Genomic DNA, 9,022 nt, shown 5'->3' with positions numbered 1-9,022 from the left:
GATGCCCGGGATGCTCTGTAATTTTATGACATCCAAAGTGCTAAGAAAAGCAAGGTGCTGCCACGATGGCATTGCTATTCATGTGTTAAAGGTCAAAGAGTTGCAAAAAGGTCAGTTTTGCAGGTTACAGACATCCGTAGCAGCTATAATCAAAATGCATGCAACGTCTCAAATTCTCCTTATGGTTAAGTAAGAAGCCAGAACCATGGCAATGATGTAATACACAACTTATAGCACCCACCAGTGCCAACTTAGCACGTGAATCAGTGTCTGGTGCTATAGATACGTTGCAGCATACAAATAAGGCCTTGCTATTTGCATAGCCCATTAAGCCCCATCTATCCTCAGACGAGGGGAGATGGTACAGCGTGTTTGGTAACACCAGCTAGAAACTTAGCTAGAAGTTTAAGAAGCCCTTCAGACTTCTTAATATTTTGTTTCTTTTAAAGTCATTAGAGGTGTCACCTGAAGAGGCTACTTCCCACCTCCTCCTCTTCCTACCTATACAAAGCTGTACCGTAATGAAACGTCAGATGAGCAGCGAGACGGCAACCACCTCACTGATAATCGGGAGTCAGAGCGCGGAGGAGGAATTTATGTAAGCTCTTCTGGGAAAAAAGATGAAAAAACATATTTCTAATTTCTTTCAGAGCTGCTTTGTCTTGACAGAGAACAGCAGAGATGACAGTCGGGTTCCTGCTATTCCCAGAAGTCATCCAGTTACTCACAGACAGGAGGTAGAAACGGATGCGGTTTCAGTCTCTTTTTTCTTCTACCGATCACTTTACATGGTCTCTCAGCTCCGTTTCCCCCCCCTCCTCCATTTCTGCCGGTGGAAGCACTGATGGTGAAGGACATGCTAACCTCACTTCGGCAAAACCAAGCTCTGGCTGAGGTCGCTCCCAGCTGGAACAAGTGATCCCGTAACACTGGATGCAGGTCCCAAGGAAAGAAAAGCAGCACTCCTGTTCCTTGCTCTGCCACAGACTTCTTGTGGGACCCTGGGCATGTCACTTAGGGGAGAACATGGCAAAGTCAGGTTAGGTGTGTGCTAAAAGGGGGGTTTTGAGGGTTTTTTTTGCCTTTTTTTTTGTTTGTTTTTTAAACATATGCTTTGGCAAAAACTCTCCAGTCTGTCAATGCACTTTCAGCTGGAAATTTCAACCTGCAGAAATCACTGTATACGAACGTTGGGAAATTCCTTGTCAGGTCTAATTAACATTACAATTCCAATACGAAGGGGTTTGGTTGCATGAACTTCAGTTTAGGCAAAAGCATATGTGCTTCCACATCAGATGCTGCTCCCTCTGAAATACACAGAAATTCCCCCTGCCCGTTTCCAGCTTCTTTCATGGTGCTTTGGATCACAAGACCTCAGGCCAGCTGCGGATTACAAGTCCTGACCCCACTGCCAGGTCTTTCCACAACATGAAAGGGAAGAAATTCTACCAGTAGGAATTCAGTTAAAAACCTCAGCTTGGGGAGAAGAATTAAAAAAAAAAAAGATGTGCCTAGGGGAAAAGCATCTGGCAGGGTGGAAAGCACAATTCTTCAAACTGCCATCACATATTTTTCGCTGCAAAGTGAAACACGTATCCCAGGAAGCAAGAGGCCAGAACCCCAGTCAGAAACATTTTCACAAGATATCATCAGAAATCCATAGTCTCAGCATACCAGAGGCACATTCCTTCCCACTTCAGAGTGATGCATTGCCTGGCGTGTAGGAAAGGGTAAGCTGAACAAAGCCAGCTTGACTTGCATATGGAGCCAGGATTTCAAGAGCAGGATCAGAAATTAGTAGGAGCTACACGAGAGCGCTGTAGCTAAACCCGTTTCGAGCACATCAGCCTCGGTTCTTCAGAAACACCTACATGAAGGCGTTCGACTGTTGAGCCAGCCTTTTTTCCCCCCCGTGTCGTGATGACAGCACGAGCTGTTCCCAGCGCTGGCATACCTCCACGGTTGTTAGCAGCTAATAACCCAAGCATTTCTGGGCTCATCATCAGAGTATCTGAGGGTCTTTCAAGACTTCAGAAGTATTTAAGAGTTTGGTTTGCTTTGGCTGTAGAAAGTCCAAGCTGGAAATCTGTGTGGTTTGATCGCGGACACTCCTTGTAGGGAGACATGGATAGTGCTGGGCTCTCCAAAGGGGAATCGTGACCCGGCAGGCAGCCCCCTCGTAGTGCTCAGGGAGAGGCAAAGTGCCCTAGATGGTGGGAGGAGGAGGGGCTGGTCGCGTTCCTCACCCATCAGTCTTGCCACCTTTTTTTTTTTTTGCACAGTAGCCTAGTTTCAGAGGTAGAGTTGTGGCGGGCATCTTTCATGCTGAGGAACAAAAGGTAAATGGCCCAGGTTGCCTGTTTCCTTGGACAAGTGTTTTAACACAAGTCCTTACAGGGCGAGAGTGAGGGCACATCACGTCCTGCAGCTCCATGGCCAATGGATGGAGCTACAGCAGGATTTACATGGAGCTTATACTGGGGAAACAGCCTTCAAACTGAGACACGCAAGTACCTGATTTCTCTGTCCTGATCAACCTCGGTCAGTAGATAGACTCCAGGTTGTTGAGACCAATGCAGAGGTAGAACCTTAAGCCACCCTAACGACTCCAAGATCAACCAGGTTGAGTAGAGCATCTGCTGGGAGATAAGTAAGGAGGCTTAGGCAGTTTGCAGTTTTGGACTTTGGACCCTCGTTTCATGAGGTCGTCTCTAGAGAGCATCTGTGCTGACTTCACTGCATCTTGCAGAGAGTACACTGAAGCCACTACTTTGGGGGCGGTTTCATCTGAAAAGCTTGCCGGCTCTGCTAGAGAATAAAACAGCTCAATGGTTACCTGCCACCTGGCCCAGCTCCAAAAGGGTACAGTCATCGACTATAACTGGATGGAAAGTGAGAGTCCTCACGCTACATCGAAGCCTCGTCCCATTTCACCCTCTGGGAGAACTAGAGCTGAGCACCAAAGCCACTCGTAACATTTGTCTCCATTCCAGTTATCATCCTAGAGCTCACACACATCTGGAAAAGCAAAACAACAAAAAAAAAACCAACCCAAGAAACATACTGCACTGAACAAGATGCCTTTGACCTGAGTCACTGAGTGGGACGCAGAGAAAAAAAAAACACAAATCATTTGGACACAAGGTGAAAGGCGTTATGCCAAGGAATTGTGCAATGAACAAAACAAATGGAAAACAAAACAAAACAAAAATATTACACCCACCGGGGAAGCTGCCTGCCTCAAGGAACCCCACAAATCAGAACGGTCCACGATAGCTCAGCTATCTCTCAACATCCCTGTAACCTGCAGAGCCAAGACACACACGCATGCTGGGATCTCCTGGAAGAAATTTCAAGGCTCAGTGGTGAATATAAATCATGTCTTAATGCACTTACACTTCAATGTCTCCAAAGCAGTTCACGGTATTACAACATGGTGCCTTCCCGTCAGCTTTCTAGTAGGATACGTGCATGTCGGAGGCTTGGAAATGGAATCACAGTGCAGCCCTTAATCGTCACGAGGGTCTTCAAAAGGTACCCATCAGCCCAGATCGGCAGGTGAAAAGTCAGCTTGCCATCACTCGTAGAGACAGCGTTTCTAAGAGCTGCTCTTAGCCCACCACCCCAGGCTGTGCTTAGCAAAAGATTACAGTCACACCAAAGACAGCTATGGACTACTTTCTACCCATAAAAAAAAACCTACTTCTGGTTTTCTGGGGGGCGGGTTTGTTCGGTTGGGTTTTTTTTTTTTTGCCCACACATTAATCTCAAAAAACTATCGTTCTTCACTTTAGGGCAAATGAAAGATATTAAATCAAAAGCATTTTTAACTTTTCTTCCAAGAGTCCCCCAAAAGCCTTCAACAGGGTCAACTGAAACAGCTTTTGATTCTTGGTTTGTTTGGGTTTTTTTTTAGTTAGTCCAGCCTACCAACAAACACTTCAGCTACCTACTTCAACTTTTCTTTAATCTGCCACTTTTCTTCTTTGGCAAAGCCACACGGTCCTCAAGCGGGCATCCTTACCAACTAACATAGGGACGTATTGCCGCGCTCTCCAGCTCAGCAGACTTTGAATCCTCAATATTAACAAGATTTTTTCAGACACTATCTGCTTTTGTTAGCTATTACTCTCATCCCTAGGGGACTCTTCTCTTTTGCTTTGAGTCTGGCAGAACAAGTCTTACTGCCCATAGATTTATATGGAGGTACATCAAGTTCTCCTTCCACGGAGGGCTCCAGTATATAGGACTGTATAATCAATTCCACATGAAGATTTGGGGGGGGGGGGGGGGGGGGGGGGAATCCATATTCACTTTAATGGTGAATGGTCCTGCGTCATAAATATTTTACAGCAGATGTTTTAAGGAAAAAAAAAAAAGAAGAAAAAAGGAAAAATAATTTATGCAAATAATGAAGTGTTAACAGCTCTTGTGATATTTGGTGCTTTTCCTAAAACCACAGCTCACGGGGGTTAACACGAGAACCCAAGCAATTGCGTGTGCCTCTGAGCCTCATGTTTGCAAAAAAAGAATATTTCAACAGTCCCAGAAACAGGTTAAACAAACATTTACAGAGAATCACACAGGTATCGCTGAGCTTGCCTTGGAATGAGAGGAACCTGCTGGATGGGGTCCTCCGGTGCGCCCATTCCAGGACTATTTTCTCCAATCCTTTTTAAGTCTGTGTTTCTGAGAGTTAAAAACCTCACTGGTTTTAGCCAAACGCTCCTTTTATTTAAGGCATGAAAAGAAAAATATTTATCATTCAAACAAAGCAGCTAATTCTCTTTCCTTCCTTCTCCCATTTTTGTCTTCTGTCTCCAGACAGGAGCGTCCCTTCCCTGTGCTAATTAATAGAGGAATAAAAGCTCACCTTGAGGTTGCGAGTTTTATAGAAAAATTAATTACAGATCTTGACTTTACAACTACCGATCAAGATGCTCACATTATCTGCCAGAAGACCCCCCCAGGCCTTACCTGGTGAGAAAGCAAGCTTGCAATGTGCTGGGAGATGACTTTGAAGGCTGGAGTGAAAGTTAATCTCTAGAGAAAGTATAAGAGTGTAGGAAGGGTCACCAAAGACCTCCATAATGATGACCCATCGCTGGGAGACATTAACAGGTCAGAAGGAGAGAGAAACAACAATAAGTCAGATAAAATTTGGCAAGTACGTTATGATGTAAGAGAATGGAGACTAAGACCGTAAGAACATAATGAACCTACCGCACTGACAACGTGACATTCAGCATCTGCTGAGGGTGCTGAGTAGCTCTACGTCTATCAAGCAGGCTGAGACTGAGAGTGACTGGAAGAAGACGCAAGATCACAGGAGAGAGAAAGCCCTCCTTAGACAAGGTATCTGAAAATGTCAATATACAAACTGTGTTGCATGTTCTCAGCTCAGCCTTTGGACCCAGCAATAGAGAGTGGCTTAAGAAGATCAAGATCACTTGCGTACTTACATGTCCGACCTGCAAACGCTTACATACACGCTTTGGTATTTGCTGAGTTGGTGCCTCACGCTCCCCATTCCATAAATCCTCTCCCTTTCAGGCTCAAGTGATGGAAAATGCTCTCTGAGCACACAAAATACTCGCCAAAGTCAAAGGGGAACTTCAGCTAGAGAATTACGGCAGAAAGTCACAGTCTGGGGAATACAAAGGACTCCTCATTTATAAAATCAACCTTTTAATAACCAGGAGACCTAGACAGAAACGTCATTACTGGCACTGTGCAGCCAGCATTACCTGGACTGATCTGAACGGGTTTTACCAGCACCCCGAGAGCTCACACTGCCGGTTGCTGCAGACTGGGACATCCTCACACTATGTTTGTACAGCCCATGACACATAGAATCACCGAATGGTTTGGTTGGAAGGGACCTTAAAGCCCATCCAGTTCCAACCCCCTGCCACGGGCAGGGACACCTTCCACCAGGCCAGGTTGCTCACAGCCCCATCCAACCTGGCCTTGACATCTGGGGTCCATTCTTTATCGGCAACTTTGGGCACGCACATAACTTAGAAAGCAGTTTAAAGTCAACGCCTTCCCTACGCAGGTTTACACAGCCGGACAAACACCGCCGTTCATAACCTGGTACTAATTCTGCTCCATGCCCGAGGTGCTCACAGCAGTTAGGAGCACATTTCCCAGCTTTAAGAGGGACCATTCATTAAGGATGAGCTGGTCCATTGGAGAAAGAGTTGCGTTTCTCAATGTATGCAAAGGCTTTGCCAGCCAATTCTATAAATCAACCTGATAGAAAAATTACCTCTTAAAAAAAAGTAGCAATTAAGTGTCATGTCAGCGACATATGAATGCAAATGGGAATTCCTCACACCATATACTCCCAAGTCATTTTTGCAGTCCTTATTAGAGGCATCGTTTTGCTGTGGATAAATCCTTTAAAATCGTCTTTCAAAAACCCTATGAGATAAAAAAAAAAAAGGAAAAAAGTTCCCGAGTGACTGTCACGGGGAAACAAAGCAAGAAAAGAAGAGGAAATGGCGAGTTGTGGACCACCGTTGGTGGGCACTTGAATAGGAGCCCTGTGCTTGACACCACCACGACTTTGAACAAAACCGAAGTCAAACAGCTATTTGTCAAGGGGTACAAATGCACACAAGTGGTGAGAACCTGGCCCGGTTGTAAAAACGTGTCAGGGACTTTTCTGTAGGGCTGTGCCGAGCTCCCTGATGGATCGTTGTACTCAGAGGACAGCATTGTGAGCAGCAATAATAAGACATCTGGTCCGTTCTCTTTCTGAAAGAATATTTTGGCTCGACTGAAACCACGTGAGCAGCTCCTCGCACAATGCACAGACGGTTTCATCGCCACCGATCCGCAGCGCCGGTCCGTCCTCCCCCGCAGCCGGTAGCATCCTTCCGATCTCAGCCCCACCAGCCCAGATCTCTGATGTGCAGCCAGCATCCAGCGTGCCCTTCACACATCTCTGGCTAGATGGCCACAAAAAACATTGCATCATCCACCTCAGGTTCCATCACCCCACTGCATCCCTCCTTGTAGGTCTTGCCTGTTCCTCTTGCATGGCCACAGAGCGGTGAGCTGGAAGAAGAGCTAGGCACCAGTAACAGCTATTTCCTTACACAGACTTTTCCCAGCAAAGGGGACAACCTCTGAATAAGAAGGATTTCTCGGACACGATGCTCAGGACACCACGTCCAAGCTGATACACGCACAAGGTTATAACGTTAAATCTGCCCTGGGGGCACGGGACCGCAGCACACAGCATCATCTCCCCAGTCAGAGAGGGAAGGATGTGCAGCAGGACGTGAGAATTTTAGCAAAAGCTACTACTATGAACAGGCTTCCCATCCACAGGTAAACCAGCAGGTCCTGGGAAGCCATCTGCTTCTCCTTCCCATGCACAGGCAGGACCCAAGGCGACCGGCTCAAAGGCACAGCCCCAGGGAAGCGGGCATAAATTATAAAGCCTAATTTATGTATAAAGTACAAAGTTTCTATAGAGTTTCAGTTCTAAGCGCATTTTACCAAAAAAAAAAAAAAGAATTGAAAAAATTTGAAAAAAATAGGGACTTAAGGACAACCCTTCAGCAGACCTCTCGTGACACCGTACACCCTACGAGTGATAAGGGGAGCAAGGGGAGCTGTGAGCTGGCTGGGAATGGACTTGAGACATAAAGAAAATAAGGGAAATAGAAGCAAATAAAGGAACAGCGAAGCAGAGGAAGTAAAAAGAAGGACGTCTCTGTGCTTCAAATATTTCAAAACAGAGGCCCCGCTTTCCAAACAACGTTTCACTGGGGGAGGGAGGGGGAGGAGGGGGTAGGCTGGTTTTCATTTCATTTTCACTTTGAAAACACCATTTTTCCACACTTCCACTGAAGTGCAAATTTCCACCAAAATCATTTAAAAAGAGAGCACGCTTCAAAGCTGAAGTTTTCAAAACCACATCTGTTTGAATTTATAAAGCCGCGGTTAAGAAAGCCCCCAGCAGCTCCTCGCCGAAGGAGCCGTGAGCAGCATTTCCCAGTACAGCATCCAAAAACACCCCAGCACCCAGGCACAGCAAGGGAGGCACCAGCACCCAGCAAGCCCGGAGCGCTGCGAGACAGGCAGAGCAGGACCCACCAGCTCAGAAAAGGGCTGCGGAGATGACGCAGAAACCGATTTCTTCTGCTCCAGCCTTTGGCACGGACCACGCCAGTGCTGGGAAGAGAGATAAGGAACGGCAGCTGCTGGGTGTGCGAGGGGGTGATAAATGGGGTGCTTGGTCACGCAGCCCCCGTGCTCCCAGCACTGACCACCAACACCTCCACAGCTGCTGGCTCATCCAGAGAGTACGAGAAACTGCCCATTTTTTCATCGTTTTGTAAGGAGCTAAGCAGTGTGGGCAGCCACAGGCAGGATGCAGGTGTAATATTAAGGGATGACGGATGTTGCCCATTCCTGCATCTTTCCAGCTCTACCACGGCTGTTCTGGACCCCAGCTCGGTACCCAGGGCAGGCAGATGGCTTTGTACAAACAGCTCACAGGGGAGAGATCTGGAAATCTCTCCAAATTCCCCGTCGGCACAGCGGCAGCCTCCCCGTGCCCAGCTGGCCGTTGGCACTGATCGTGCTGCGTGCCCCGAGATGCTGCATGCACGGAGCCCTTTGCCTGCAGCTGCAAGGGGCTGGGACAGGGAGGGGGACATGGCCCAGGGCGCGGGGACGGTCCCCACGCTGGCAGCTGCAGCTGACGGCAAGGATGCCCCAGGGGAAGCAGGTGCCCCCTTCCCAACGGCTGGGCGGGAATGTTGGTACCCAGGGCCGACGGTGCCTTTACAAAGATGCGACCTGCTGGCTGGGTGCCCGCTGCCAACAGCTGATGCCTTGACAAAGGAGCTGTGCATCCCCAGCGACACCGGCCGAGGGGGCTCGGCTCCAGTGTACCCCACGAGGCTCCTTTGCCCACTAAGAGTGAACAGAAGTGACATTAAGCATTACCCCCACAGTAATCAGCTTCACCATCCTAAAAACTCCTTCCGCACATTGCTCA

The sequence above is a fragment of the Cariama cristata genome, unplaced genomic scaffold, assembly GCF_000690535.1.
Source record: "Cariama cristata isolate BGI_N322 unplaced genomic scaffold, ASM69053v1 scaffold10108, whole genome shotgun sequence".
Lineage (NCBI taxonomy): Eukaryota > Metazoa > Chordata > Aves > Cariamiformes > Cariamidae > Cariama > Cariama cristata.
This window is presented reverse-complemented; position numbering follows the sequence as displayed.